Source organism: Trachypithecus francoisi, unplaced genomic scaffold (genome assembly GCF_009764315.1).
Source record: "Trachypithecus francoisi isolate TF-2019V2 unplaced genomic scaffold, Tfra_2.0 Lachesis_group15, whole genome shotgun sequence".
Lineage (NCBI taxonomy): Eukaryota > Metazoa > Chordata > Mammalia > Primates > Cercopithecidae > Trachypithecus > Trachypithecus francoisi.
The window spans coordinates 86,373,643-86,389,321 of record NW_022681460.1 but is presented as its reverse complement, the minus strand read 5'-3'; positions in this window follow the sequence as shown (position 1 = coordinate 86,389,321).

The following is a 15,679-nucleotide window of genomic DNA, read 5'->3' as shown; positions in this document are numbered from 1 at the left end:
GTTTGGGTGCAGAATTAGAATTTTCCACGGGACTTACTATTGATGCTTTTTGGAAATATTGCCCTTTCCTCAACTACTGTCTTCCTTAGAGTGAGTGTAAGTGAACTTTTCTGAAAGTCTTTGGAAATTGAGAGAAAACAGTTCCATCTTTACTTTCATTTCTCATTTCACCTAGAAGCACCATTCTATTTTCAGTTATTCCTGAGGGCTAACCCTGCAGTAACTGGGGCAACCCATCTCTGTGATTGTATCACTGTATCTGCTTCAGATCCAAGCAACCACCAAGTCCATGTGTGTTCTTGCTGGAATTGACCATCAAGGCTTCAAGATCTTCAAGAGATAGTCCACAGAGCCCATAAATCACCCACTGTCACAGGAGTTCTTCCACTTGTCTGAGCACAGGAATCATCAGGCCCTCCACCTGTGAGTTACATGACCTTCCTGGAGATTTTAGTGCATTAATGATGGGGTGTGGTCTAGAATGCAGAGAAGAGAGTAAAGGCCCAGGGGGATCTGCTCAGGCAAATGTGAGAAACACTCCTGAAGCCCTTTTCTGTGTTTTACAGTTTTCACCTGTTTTACTCTGAAACAGAAAACAAGAGACTTTTTTATTACTATGGTGAAATAGCTGAAAAAAATGTCAAAATACACATAATATATTTTTCACATAAACTGATTAAAAGTAACTAGAGACATGCTGATATTTGGGAGAAAGTAGGTAAAAGATAATTTTTCAAAAGAAGAGATTCATTTTTAAAAAATATTCAGAGATCATGAAGATCCTACTACTATGTGACCAATTGGGAAATAAAACACCCACACTTACATGCATGAATGCATGCTTACTTACACATGCAAACACACACACACACACACACACACACACACACACACACACCCTCTACTCCACGATGTGGACAATTATGCTGCCTATGACCTAAATCCTGCAGGACTGCTATTGGTGATACTGTCAATAAGATGAAAACTTTCCCAAAAAATATACTAGCTGAGCCTTTTAGCCTAAATTGGGAGGTGACATTAACTTTTTCATGCTCTTAATGCATAGTCAAAACAAAAGTCATTTCTCATGTATCAGCTGTAATTGATGTTACACTCTTATTGTATTAGAGACCATAAAGCCTTTGAACACACACACAAAATCTGAGTGTTGCTGGGTTTTGCTCCCAAACCTCCTGGGTTTGAGGGACTTTTTTTTGACATATCCATATATTACTCTAACTAGTGGCTGCTGAGCAGCTGCCTTCTTCATCCTGCCTATGGGAGCTGATCGTGCTCTAACTTCTATGCCAAAAGCACTCTGGATGACACAGTCTATGCCTCTAATGAAGGGGGAGAAGAAACTATAGAGGCCAGGAGCTGTTTTGAAGGTCTCTTGAAGAGGTCTTTGCAAAGGCAGTCATTTCCTTTATCAGCACACATTAACAAAAACCTTCTGGTGGGGAGTCTGACTTGTCTGTATCAAGTAGTGGTTAGAAAAAAAACAAAGTGATTAATAGAAAATGTCAGCTAAAATGAGACTTTTTAACTGCCTCACTGACCTTAGATGATAGCTTCAAGTAGGTCTCTTTTCTTTATAGACAAGAGAATATGACAGAACAAAACACAGCGATGACAAAATACGGTGATCCAGTGTGGCTGTAGGTCTCAGCTTTCAGAGTGAAATGATGCCATTCCAAGAGGGTTTTTTCATCCTTGATTCTCTATAATCTGCACTTTCCTTTACTTGTTCTTTTATCTACCTTCCCCCCAGGGGAATATTGTGGCTTGGCTGTGATGGAATAAACCAGACTAAAGAAGGTAGAAGCTAAGAGTCTAGTGAGACACAACTGACCAAACAAAGGATAGGCACCAGCTCATGAGAACAACATCTGGAATGGGTTAGTCAAAGGACAGGTCGACAGAGGTGTGAGTCCACAGTTTCCAACAAAAAGGTGCATCTGTAGGAAATATTCAGGAGGAAAGGGAAATACAATGCATGGTCAGGGTAATTTATGGATTTTTAAGCAAGAGACAACAGGTGATGGTGTTAGAAGGCAGGTGGTTGACATTCGAATTCAGGCATTCACTGGCAGGAAATCCAGATCAGCACAGTCACCAGGCAACAAGGTTGGAACTCTATCTCAAACAGCAAGGCAAGAGATCAGTTACTAGGAAACCGGGTTACCCAGGTCAGAAAGGGATCAGCCTTCTTTACCGAAACATCAGAGATTACATACTCTATCCTCATTTTTATGCATTATGCTAAGGAAGTAGACATTTAAACCAAATCCTGGGTATGCAAAGAAAATGTCAACCCATAAGGGCCTCCATACAAAAAAAAAAAAAAAAAAAACCACAAAACTCAATTCATTGTCTTTCCCTGGTTAGCTAATTATGTAAGTCAAAAATTAATCAGTATAGTGTACATGCAAACTTTCAAAGGAGTTAAGAAATACAGCTCTTTATTATTGAGAAGCAGCTATTCATTATGAAAATATCCTTTAATTTAGTTGGTTGTTATGCCTTATCTGCTGAGATACACCACCCAATACCAGTTTTTCTGTGGGATCTATGTAATCAGTCTTCCTGGTTGTCAAAGCAGCATCTCTAGAGATTTATCCCAGTAATCTAAGAAGAAACATGTAAGTCCTATTTGTAGCACATAATTGAATATTTTAAAGTTCCTTTTAGATTTCCTTTTCGTATTTGCTTGCTGATAACTGAAATTCATTTTCAGGTCATAAATACAAAACTAAGAGCAAAAATCAGAGGCAGAGTAAAGGAAAAGGTGTCCATTGTGAATCCATACAAGTGTTGATTACATACATACCTTATAAAGCAAGGACACTCAATTTTTACCTTGCACCTGTTTTCAATTTAATGTTGTCTACAAAAATCTCCAACCCCTGATTTTGCTCAATGATGTAAAATTCTTTCATCTTCTTCAATTACTAAATATTGCAGGTGTACAATGTATATGTAGATATATAATACTTGAGAGAGAGAGAGGAGAACTATTAGTTATAATAAATATCATTACTTTGTGTTTTCTTCTCAGTGATTCAACATCAGTGGTTATCAAAATGTGGTCTCTGGACCCAAAATAATATCACCAGCAAACTCATTAAAAATACAAATTTGTGGGCCCAGGCCCAAACTTACAGAACAGAAACTGGGGGTAGGGCCCAGCATTCTGTTTAACAACAAATTCTGATTCTGATGAATGCTTCAGCTTAAGAGCCACCGTTCTACACCTTGCAGATGACTTCCAAATCGACATCTGTTTCCAAATGCCTGATGAGCACAGACTTAGAGATATAGCACAACCCAAATATCTCAAAATTCAAGTTTGTCATCTCCTTGATAAAACCAGTTCCCCTTCCCTGTACTCCCTAACTTAGCTAATCAGAACTAATTACCAAGTGTGTTAGTTGTCTATTGTTGCATTAAAAATTCCCGAAACTTAGCAGCTTAAAATAAGAAACATCATCTCGCAGTTTCTGAGAGTTGGAATTCTGGGAACAGCTTAGCTGAGTGGTTCAGGCTCAGGATCTCCTGTGAGGTTGTGGTGGTCAAGATGTCAGCTGGGCCATAGTTATATAAAGACTTCTTTGGGCTAGAAAAATGACTTTCAAGGTCACTCACACAACTATTGTCAAGAGGACCCAGTTCCTTACCATGAGTGCCTACCATAGGGCTAATTACTAGAAGGCAGCCACTTCCCCCAAGCAAATATTCAAGAATGAGCAACCAAGAAAAAAGGACACACTGATTTTATAACCTAACATCAAAAACCATACACCATTACTTCTGCCATTATTGGTCAATGAGGCCAATCCTGGTACAATGTGGGAGGGGACTACATAAGCATTAGACTAGATGTGGGGATCAATGGGAGCCATCTTGGAAGCTGCTAACCATGCCTAGACAAGTCATACCAGGAGATTTCCAACTCTCTTACTCTCACTGCCATAGACAACCTGTAGCCAAGACTCATCAATTATTCAGTATCTTCCATGCCTGTCCCCTTCATTGTAGTACTTTTGCCTACTCACTCTTCTATCTCACTATCTTGCCTCCAATCTCTATACTATTCCAACATTCCTTCTTACAGCTGAGTAACATACCTAAACTACAAGCCAGATTTGCCATAAAAGACCTTCAAAACCTCTCTGCTTCCTATCAAGTAAGTGAGGATTCCTTAGAATGGCATTTAAAGCTTCCTCTGACCTAAGTATAATCCATCTTCCCAGGACCATTTCCTGCTATAACTCTTCATTCTTCTCTCTCCAGGCCAATGATTGGATATCTTCCCCAAGTCTTTGTTCCTGACAAACTCTTTTGATACTCTGCTTATTCAGAACATCCTCTTTCTACTCCAAAGCCCAGATCAGATGCTGTCTTTACTGATATTCCAATCAGAATGAATTATTATCATCCACAGCATGTTATACCTCCAATACAGAATTAGTTGCAACTGTAGTTAATTGTTTAAGAGTTCCTATTTCACATATAGATTATAATCTCCCCAGGGTTAGGGGTTTTGTTTCAGTTATCTTTATTATCAATACAATATTAGGGTTTGTTGAATTAAAATATATAATTTCAATAGGCCCTTTCATATGAGAGATGATTCACACTATTCTCAACAATGCAAAGGAAAGGTATTTAAGTTTGCAATAATCATGACTATTCCCCTAAAGAGTAGCCCTTCCTACAAAGCTTCCAGTTGCAAAAGTAGCCTACAATATCTAGGCTATATTTTCATTTGAAAGGCTCTTCCTACAGACAGATGGGACAGTCTCCTTTTACAATGGAACCTAGAAATGTGCATGGAGATGGAAGTAGGGAAGGCTCATAAACCTGGCTTACAAACGTGTTAAAATCTAGGGTAATGGGAGCCCCTAAAGGGTTTTTACAAGGGAAGTACCTGATCAGATTTTTATTTGGAGGAATTGCCTCTGAGGGAATCAATTACAGGCGGCCTGTCTGAATTAGACAGGGGTAGAAGTCAAGCCAAGGGGTGATGGTGGTACACTTGTCTACAGTGAAGGCAGAAGAGATGGAGAGAAGAGAGTTGTTCAGGGGGTTGAACTGGCCAGACATGCTGATTCATGATTGATTGTGAGGGAGAGAGCTGAAGGTCTGGAATGATATCCAGGTGAAGATTTTGTGCCTGTGAATCTGGACCTAGGATCAGGAGTCAGTGGGGAAAAAACACCTTAGAGCATGAACTTTGCACAACATGGTGCTAGCATCATTGTCATGTACGGAGGACAGCTCATTCTGGAGGGAGGCCACAGGAGCTATGGGGAAATTACGCTGACCTTTTTTCACAAATGAATAGGCTCAAAATTAGATTCTTTCACCGACTGACTAAAGGGAAAGCTATTAAACTGTCAGACAAGAGCTCTCCCTGGTTTTTATGAATTACCATGATTCATCGTTCCAGGGGAAGGAGCTGAGCAAGAATCATTTCCGCTGCTTCTCAGGAGTTCCTGAAGGATCACACACTAGAGCGTGAGAGCAGGAAGACTGATTCATAATGATAGCATCAAATATCAAATCGAACATCTAAATACAAAGTGTGCATGCTTGGTATGTGATTATCAGGCATGTGGTGAGGTTTTACTGAATCAACTTGATTTTTCTGGTTAGTATTACGAATACCCTTTCATCTGAGGGTAGGGATGATAGAGGTACAGAAGATAGCCACACATAACACAAAATCTTTCTACCTAAACGTAGTTGACACCAATTATGACAGTCTCACATATAACATGCTTCATGTGATTAAGGAAGTTCTTATATTACATGGTACGTTTGAGTACTGGTGGGGAAATCGCCAATAAAATATAGCACATCTTGCAGGGAGCTTTTTTAAACATTTGTATTTGAATACCCTGAGAGGAAGGAAGTATCTTTCAGCCCACAGCCACAGATATGCTTAATTGTCTCACTTATAGTATTACCTGGCTTCTGAATTGGGAATTCTGAAGGAGAACAAAAAAGAATGCTAAAATGGGACCGGGCGCGGTGGCTTAAGACTATAATCCCAGCACTTTGGAGGCCAGGCCGGGCAGATCACCTGAGGTCAACGTAGTGAAACTCTGTCTCTACTAAAAATACAAAAATTAGCCAGGCATGGTGTCGCACACCTGTAATTCCAGCTACTTGGGAGTCTGAGGCAGGAAAATCGCTTGAACCTGGGAGGCAGAGGTTGCAGTGAGCTGAGATTGCACCATTGCACTCCAGCCTGGGGGACAAGAGCAAGACTCCGTCTCAAAAACAAAACAAAAAAAGAAGCAAAAAGAGTGCTAAAGTGGGTATCCTTGAGAGCAATTAATACAAGTCACTGAGCTAATGTGAAAGGAGACAGAAACATAGGAGGGTCGCCCTGCAGCATAGAGTATCTCCCTGCCGGGATATGCATCATCCACCTGAAGCCATGCTGGCCCTAACCCTTGTTATTCCCCTCAGTAGTTCTTAAGATACAATCCCTAAGAAGACTTAGGAGGCCCTGTGTGTGTGGATCCTGCTCCCACTTCCAGACTCTTGTCCCACCACTCACTTACCTTTCAACAGTCTGACCTCCATCCCTACAGAGCATCGCAAGTCATCGCAGGGGAGCCCTGTGTGGCATCCCACCCAGCTCCCCCTTCAAGCCCAAGGCACTCATTTTCCCCAGCTGCTGGGAGTTTAAGCTGCTTAGCTCACACCTGAGTCCCACTTTGGGAATTGCCCTCACCTGGTTCTCCCAAGGTCATGCCCCTGCCTCTTGACAGAAGATTGGTCCATAAGTAGCCATAGAGGCCTCAATTTTAGGCAGCTCCAAAGGACACCCCAACTCCACAGCCACCTCCCTTCCTTACAGGGGTTATTCACGAGAGCACACCCGATGAACACCTGGCTGCCGATCTCTATTTCAGAGTCTGTTTCCAGGGAGCCCATGCCAGGACACAAGCCCTCTTCATGCCTGCCCCAAAGCCTTTGTTTCTGATCTTCCCTCTGTCTGAAACATTCTTCAGCCATCCTCCTTTCCCTCTTTGCCGGAGTATCTCACCTACTCCTCTTTCTTAGCTCTGGGGTCACTTTTCCAAGAATGTCTTTCCTGAAAGTCCAGTCTAATTCAGGTCCCACTGTTCTATGCTTTCGTGGAAACCAGTTCCCTTCCTTTATAGGACTTCCATTTGCAATTATGCAGATATTAATTTGCATGCCTGCCTCACCTACTCCAGTAAACTCCATGAGAGAAGGAGCTCTGTTCTTGCTCACATTGGTATGCCAGCATAGAGCAATGAATCGGGCTCAAGTTTGGAATTCAGTGAATAGACATTAAATTGTCTGGTGGATTAATTGATTGATTGGTGAGTGAATGGCCTCTGCCATCAAAGTCCTTTCTTTTTCTGACTCATCTTCCTGATAACAGGGAGCCCCATTTCCTGGTGACCATTCCTAACTGTGAGGTTTTTAAAGTGCAGCCACGTGAAAAGCTGTGATTATTGTCTTTATCAAGGTCATCTTAGGCATTGTATGTTTCATCTGTCAAATGCTAATCATGTAAGAATGTTGAGGCTGAAAATGAGAGAAATGTATGCATCTTCAGCACTGTACTTTCATGGTAGGAATTCCAAATAGTTAATGGACAATAATAACAAAATAGCTCAGTATTTAAATCAGGATCAGTATTTCACCAAAGTCTTTTAAAGGGTTTGTAGTAAAGTTGTGGGAGATTGAGCTCTAAAATGCGGAGGAAAAGAGCTCTTTTTGCTTCTATTTTCAGAGGCTTTTGTTCTAGAAATTATTTTTAGTGTTGGTAAATTATGCTAATTAAGACAACTAAACTGAAAAAGTAGTATATTTAGAACCAAGAGAACATATTTTACTAATGGTTTATGATTTCCCACGCAGATTTAAAATTAGATTTATGTTATTTGAAGATATTTTTGTTTATCTAGCCAAATGTCACCCTAAAGGTCAAGCTGGCCAGAGAAAAGGGAGAACTTACTCTCCAACCAGCATTTGCTAAGCACATTCACTGAGCAAGGAAGTCAAGGCCAAGGTCATTGGTGTCAGGAGCAATATAGTCTCTGAGGTTGCTGAATGATTCTAAAATCTTGTTAAGGACTCTGAAAAAGAGAAGAGAAAAGCCAGATCTTGACAGGCAGGAGCTGGCCTGGTGTTGTCAGTACTGTCCTGGCACCCAGAGCTAGGCTGTGGTGCTGTCCTGCTGAACACAGTTTCACAGAACACCCACATCAGTCAAGCACCCTGTATGACTTTGATGGATCATGACAAAATCAAGGCACTTTCAAAAGATGTCTGAACTTGGACAAAAACAAGAACATTGTCCAACCCCCCAAAATATTAAACATCCCCTACTCTAGGTGATATGAAAGCTGCTTCTTTACCAATTACAGCTTTAGCCTCACTTCATTCCTCCTGCCATATAGATAAGATTTATTAAAGATATCCCGTCATAGAATTGCTTCCCAACAGCATCCAATCTAGAGCAAAACCTGCTTCCTTGAACCTCCCCCCAAATCATCTAACACAAGCCCAGATCCTGTGGTCCTTTCTACCACATCTTATTGAGTCACCCCACAGCTCTCCATGGTATGTGGTCTTCCTCATTGGAACATGTCCATAAACTCCGTTTGGTTTAACTATGGATGTACTCCGGATGGTCTTTCTTTGCTGGCCATTGACAACTCTCAACAGAGAAAGAAGTAAAATTTAGAGAAGACAAGGGTATAGTCAAATTGCCTTTATTAAATATTTAACCTTGAAATATACACAGTTATTTCCACACCTTCACTCTAAAGTCAAACCAATAATTTCATAGTGTAATAATTATTTGGGGCAAAACAAATTATGAATCAAGTCCTTCCTGTATCTCAGGTAGGAAGTGATCAACGTTGGAAAGTCAGGAAATACAATAAATAGGGAAACAAAAGAACTAGAACCTTTTAAGTAGCAATCGTCAAGACCATTAATTCATGTCCCAGTGAAGCACAGTTGTCATGGGGAATAGGAGCAGAGTGGCCCCTGAGGAACAGAGTGAGCCCTGAGTGTTAGGGCCAAAGCTCAGGCATAGAACTATGCAGGTGATATGCCTTTGCAAGTCCACAGGCATCATGCTTTCCTGCATATGCCTTTATCTAAACAGTCTGTTTTCTTCTCTGTGTGTTATTTAGAATGTGTTATTCACTTACTTAAATTTAATCTGATTTAGTTTAATGGTGTATGGGGAGTTTTTTTTTTTTTTTTTTTTGGTCTTTACATATCTATGAAGGTCTGTCATCCAAGTCTCAGGTTTAAGTCTTAAGTTTTACCCAAGAAAGTTTAGATTAATCTAAGGAAAATATTCTTATGTGATATATTTTTAAGCAAACAGATATCAGAGGGAAATCTGATTTATCCAATAATTAAAGGAAGTAATAATACGTCCATGTATCTTTTTTATAATGGTATACTTAATCTGAGAACGTCAGAGTATGTAACAAAGACATTCCATGCTACAGTCAAAGAAATTCACAATGTAAGAGGTGCCAACCCTAACCAAACAGGCACAGTGAGGATGATGTTGCTCTGACTGATAGTTTCAAGTAGTAGCTTCTTGTTTTTTAAGTTTAATTTTGATTTTTCACAAATGTCGAGTAAAATGTTACATAAAAACATGTATTGGGCTGGGCATGGTGGCTCATACCTGTAATCCCAGCATATTGGGAGGCCAAGGTGGACAGATCACTAAGTCAGGAGATCAAGACCATCCTGGCCAACATGGTGAAACCCCATCTCTACTAAAAAAAATACAAAAAAAAAAAAAAAAAAAAGCCGGGCATTGTGGTGCACACCTGTAGTCCCACCTACTTGGGAGACTGAAGCAGGGGAATTGCTTAAACCTGGGAGGTGGAGGTTGCAGTGAGCCAAGACTGCACCACTGCACTCCAGCCTGGCAACGGAACAAAACTGTCTTTAAAAAAAAAAAAAACAAAAAAACCCCACATATTAACAGGCAATGTTAAGAACATAGGCTACATTTAGACAGACTTGGGTTTTCAACCTGACTCTGTTGCTTTCGCAGAACGTGACTGCTGTGATTTGGATGTGTACTCCAAAGTTTATGTGTTGGAAAAGTCCTCTGTGCAACAGTGTCAGGAGGTGAGATGTAATAAGAGGTGATTAGATCATGGGAGCTTTTCCCTCATGAATGGATTAATATCCTTATCAAGGGAATGGGCTAGTTATTGCCAGAGAGGGCTTACTGTACAAGCAAGTTTGACTTCCTCTTAGTCTCTGGCTCTCTCTTACTGTCTTGTTTAATCACACTCTCTTGCCCTTCCAACCTTCTGCCATATGATGATGTAGCACAAAGGCCCTTGTCAGATGCAAGCACCATGCTTTTAGACTTCCCAGCCTCCAGAACTGTGGGTCAAACACACTTCTATTGTTTACAAATTACTCAGTCTGTGGTATTCTTTTATAGCACCAGAAAACAGAATTAAACAGTGACTTTGGGCAAAGTTACTTGAAACTCTCAAAACTTGTTTCCTCATCAGTGAAATGGAGAAAATCATAGTATCTACACAAGAGAGTTCTTATCGAATTCAATGCCTAGGGTGCCTGGAAATGTTCGGCTCAGTGTCTGGCACATAGTATGTGCTATGATTACTGTTGTGATTGTGATGTTAGTCACCTGTGTTCAATCACGTACAGAAATCTTCAATCTGAAATAAAGGATTTTGAAGACTCAAACTGTATTACCTTTGTGAAGAAAACTATATTTTAAAATATATTTAAATATATTTTAACATTAGGTTTAGAACTCTGATATAAGAGTTTAATAAATCTAGCATTCACTATGTATTTGCTTAGCCTTACGCTTTGTATCTGGGCAGGTGAAGGATTGGAGTAGAGAAAGCCAAATAAGATATGATTTAGATTCAGACTTGTTCAAAATTAACAGTAAAATATGACTGACTTTGAAAGTACTATAATCAATTTCCAACAATGTTATCCTAGGAAAAGAAAAGTTCAATTATGAATAAGACAATCTAGGAGGCCTCATGGAGGTAGTGATATTGAAACAAGAGTGGGATTTCCTTGGGCAAAGATTGGGATTGTGGGTCTGGAATAACAACATGAGTAGACAAATTAACATTAAAAAAGGAACAGAAGTACAAAGGTATAGAGGATGTCAACAGAATTGGGAATAGAATGATAGACTTGCTGGGTATGTGGCGAATGGCCGAGGAAATCATGGAGCCTCCATCATGAAGGGCTCTTTGTGTGCCCTGTTAAAGAGTTTAAATCTAGTCTCAGGTCTAGTTGTCCTAACAAAAATACCATAGACTGGGTTGCTTAAACAACAATAATTTATTTCTCACAGTTCTGGAGACCAGAAAGTCCAAAATCAAAGTACAGGTTGATTAGGTTTCTGATGAGGGCCCTCTTCCTGGTTTGTAGACAGACACCGTCTTACTGTGTCTCTTCATATGGCAAAGACACACACACACATACACAGAGAGAGAGAGAGAGAGAGGGAGAGAGAGATCTGACTTCTCTTCCTCTTCTTATGAGGACACTAATTCTGTCATAGGGGATCCACCCTCATGACATCATCTAATTGTAATTACTTCCCAAAGTCCCACCTCCAAATATCATCACATTAGGGATTATGGCCTCCACATGTGAATTTGGGGGAGCACAAACATTCGTAATGTCTTAACCTGTACTCAAAGAAGAAACACTGACAATTTTGTGAAGGCAAATAAAATCATGAGATTGCTTAGGAAGGTTAATCTGGTGTGAATAAATAAGAAGAATTGAAAGGAGACAAAGAGACCAGCTAAAATGTTGCTATAATAGTTCAATGTAGAGGCACCATATTTTATAAAACCTGTAACATCATTAGACGCATCATTTTTTATTTAATTCTAAAGAAGAAAGTACTTCAATTGAATTACAATATAACATATTATTGAAAAGAATTTTAATTTTATACTTACCGAAAGAACTATTTGAGAGGCTGTTAGGTATCATTGTGTTTTATATGTCACTCTTTGTACTAACATAGACAATCTGAGGGAAACACAGCAGTTAAGGTATTTCTGAAACTCACATTCACAGTCCCCTTGTTCTCAATCACATTTTGATTTAGTCATTATGGTGTACATTATTATAGTGTTCATCTGCATATACATAGAGTGATGATTTTTAAATAATCACATTTTATATTTTATTTTGTCACCTTTTTTTTACTTAACATACCGTGGATATCTTGTCAGTTAACTAACTGTAGTTGATACCATCATTTAAATTCATTCAACAATGGTTACTGAGCATCTAGGCCTTGTGCAAGGAACTAGGAAAACACTGAGGAGTAAAAGTAGGTGGGAGTGTCACTCTGGTGGAGTGTGACCAAAGCGAAGAATTTCCTGGTGGCACACATTTTCTTTCTTTCTAGATTTGGGTTTTTTTATTATAATATTATGATGAATTTCCTTATTAGTTTATCTCTTTATAAATCCCTCGGTAAGCTTCCTTATAGTCCTAGCTATTCAACAGGCTGAGGATCACTTGAGCCAAGGAGGTAGAGGCTGCAGTGAGCCAAGATTGTGCCACTGCACTCCAGCCTGGGTAACAGAGTGAGATCCTATCTGAAAAAAAAAAAAAAAAAATTTCTGAAGGTGTAATGTCTGGACCAAGTGGCTTACCTATATTACATATATTTAAGGATTTTGATACATATTGTCCATGTTCCCTTCAGAAATGCAGCGATTTGCATTCTTCCCATCAACATTCCCCTCCTGTGCCTGTGTCTTCACAACTCCCCCACCCTGGGTTTTATCACTCTTTTTCATCTTGGCTAATCAAGAGGTAAACACTGATATTTCATCATTATAAATTGCATTTCCTGATTGCTGCTGATGTGGAATATATTTTTATAATATTAGCAAAATACACTTTATATAATGTTTACATTTTATATAATAATACATCTATTTTTATATAACATATCTATTATATAAATGTATATTTTGCATATACTTTATGCCTATTAGCCATTTATATATATTTATATATATAGTGTATATGTATACACACACACATATACTGGTTTTCATTCTTTGCCCATTTTTCTATTGGTATATTTTATTCAAATGATTTTTAAACAATCATTTCCCCCTTTGAGTTTCAATGTTAGTATTTTAGAAACATGCAGAAATTCAAAAACATAGTAATTTGCACTTTATATTAGCATAGTTTCCTACAATAAAGTGTGATTTGTTAACTCATCTGTGAAAATGTCTATATGATATTATCCTCAAAGCAGAATGCTTCTATTAGTTTTAACTATTTGAATCTATTTTAATAAATCTAAAGATATCTTATGCAAACAGCAAAACAGGATGTGCAGTTTCCATAGAAACAGAAGCTAATATTATTAAAAAGGAATGAGCCAAGCTGGAACTTTTTTCCTCGGGGACCCTCATTTGCACCCAGTTCCTTGAATAAGTCGTATATGTGAATTATGCCACCTGATGCTAGCTAACATTAGTGAGGCCTGATAAAGACTTCACTTGGCATCTGATCCTCACAAGGGAAAGGTTGATGTAAATTACATTGCCGGCTCACTAATTTGGGATTTTATTTTAAATTGAAATTTAAAAGTGAAACCATTTCATCTTGATTTCCTAGGGAGAGTTGTTCATTTCCACGCTAAAATTGAAATAACCATAATGTGAGTGTCTGATTTCTTTTTCAACTTTGAAAATTTTGGTTATAAAGCAAACTTTTTCTACTGAATCAATGATTTTTATCAGCTTATATTATCAAAATGGAAAAAAATACTTAAGAAAATAGCCTTGAACAAAATACATGTTATACACAAAAGCACTAAAACCCTTTTAGAAGAATACCACATAAGTATATGACTCAGACTGTCAGAGTTTTTAATTACTACCCAGAATGGAAAAATTTCCTACCCTAAAGAACATCCCTGTGGGTCCAAACCACCTAGAAAATGATGTGTCATATGTGTTACTTAGTTCCACAAATAAAGTCTACAATTCAGTGTTTAGCCCAAAATTTCCTTTTAAGGCTGTTACCTTTTCTGTATACTCTAAGAAGTCACATGTGTCTGTGAAACATCTCAACTTAGTGCTGGAAGAGTGAGTCTTGTTGTATATGTTCCTCTTTCGTTTGGCAGAAAGAGGATTACTTCTCTTACTGTCAAATAGGGGATAGGATATATAGGATATATAAAGATTGTGAGCATGAATGTAATTTTCATGTTTACAGTAATCACACCTTCACTTTTAAAAAAACAGTTGAAAGCTGTACACTATCTCATTTGACCTTCACAACTGTGATACTGACATTTGTATGATCACCTTATAGACAAGGAATCTAAGATTCCAGAAGCTGAAGGGTCTTGCCCAAATGTCACAGTTAACAAAAGGAAGAGCTGGACTGAAATACATGTCCTCAGTCATGTGTTTCCCATGTCAATCATGGGAAGTTTCCACCGAGCTACACTACCACCCAGACGTACCAACTCCTAAGGTTTTCCTTCAAGCAGGGACTGAATCGAGTAGCCTGTCAGAGGAGCAATGACGTCCTTCACAGGACGGAGGGGAGGACATGCTCCTGGATGCTGTGCTCTGGGGACAGTGTGTGCGCTGTATGTTGCTGCTGTTTTATTGACCTTGCTGCCCCACACTCTATGAGTGGTGGTTGTGGAGATGGCAGTGGTGGTAACATTAAGATCATGGCCCTCAAGGCTTCACTTGATGAGGCCTCCACCTTCATTTCATTTCTCTCTCCGCTATGTTCACTATGCTCCACATAATAAATTGATTTGTTTCTTTTTATCATTTCTATACCAGGCACAAAAGGAAATAATAGGAAAAAATTCCATATTATTGAAGAAGTGTCCCTTCCTTCAAAATTGCAATGTAGTTAAGGGATTGGATTCTAACATGAGATTGCCTGGGTTTGAATCCTGGCTTTACCATTTACTGTGTGTGACTTCAGACTAAATGTAATTGATTCTATTGCTAACTTTTCTGTGCCTCTGTTGCCTCATCTGCAAAACTAGTAAAATACTAGTCCCTACCTGATGGAGTTCATGAGACAGTCCATGTAAAGCATTTATCTGGCAATAGAAAGAACTCCTGACATAAGTATTCAGCATCAAAATTAATCAATATATCGTGAGAAATCACATATTTGCTCAGGAAAGGCCTTGAGCTATGCAGACAGAATGTTACACCATGTGCAATACACATAATATGTTACATATGTGTTTGTATTGCATGCATATGTGATACATACAAAATGTTATACATACAATATATTTTAACAGAAAGGTTTGATTTGGCTTGGCAGAGAGAAAGGAAGGGGCAAGCTCGAGAAAGGGGGTCACCTGAATAGGGACAAGGAAGTTGGGGGAGCAGTGGGAATGCACACAGTGTGTTGTGAGGATACAGGGGCTGAGCTCATGAACACAAAAGGCTCTTGCAAACTAATTGTAAGACATGAGGCTGGACAGGAAAGATAGGACCAGGTAAAAGAAGATTTTTAATTCCAGGGTAAGAATTTGAGAATTAACTCAATAGGCAATAAATAGCTTCAGTAGGGAAGCTATTATAGAGTCTTGCGCAGGAAAACT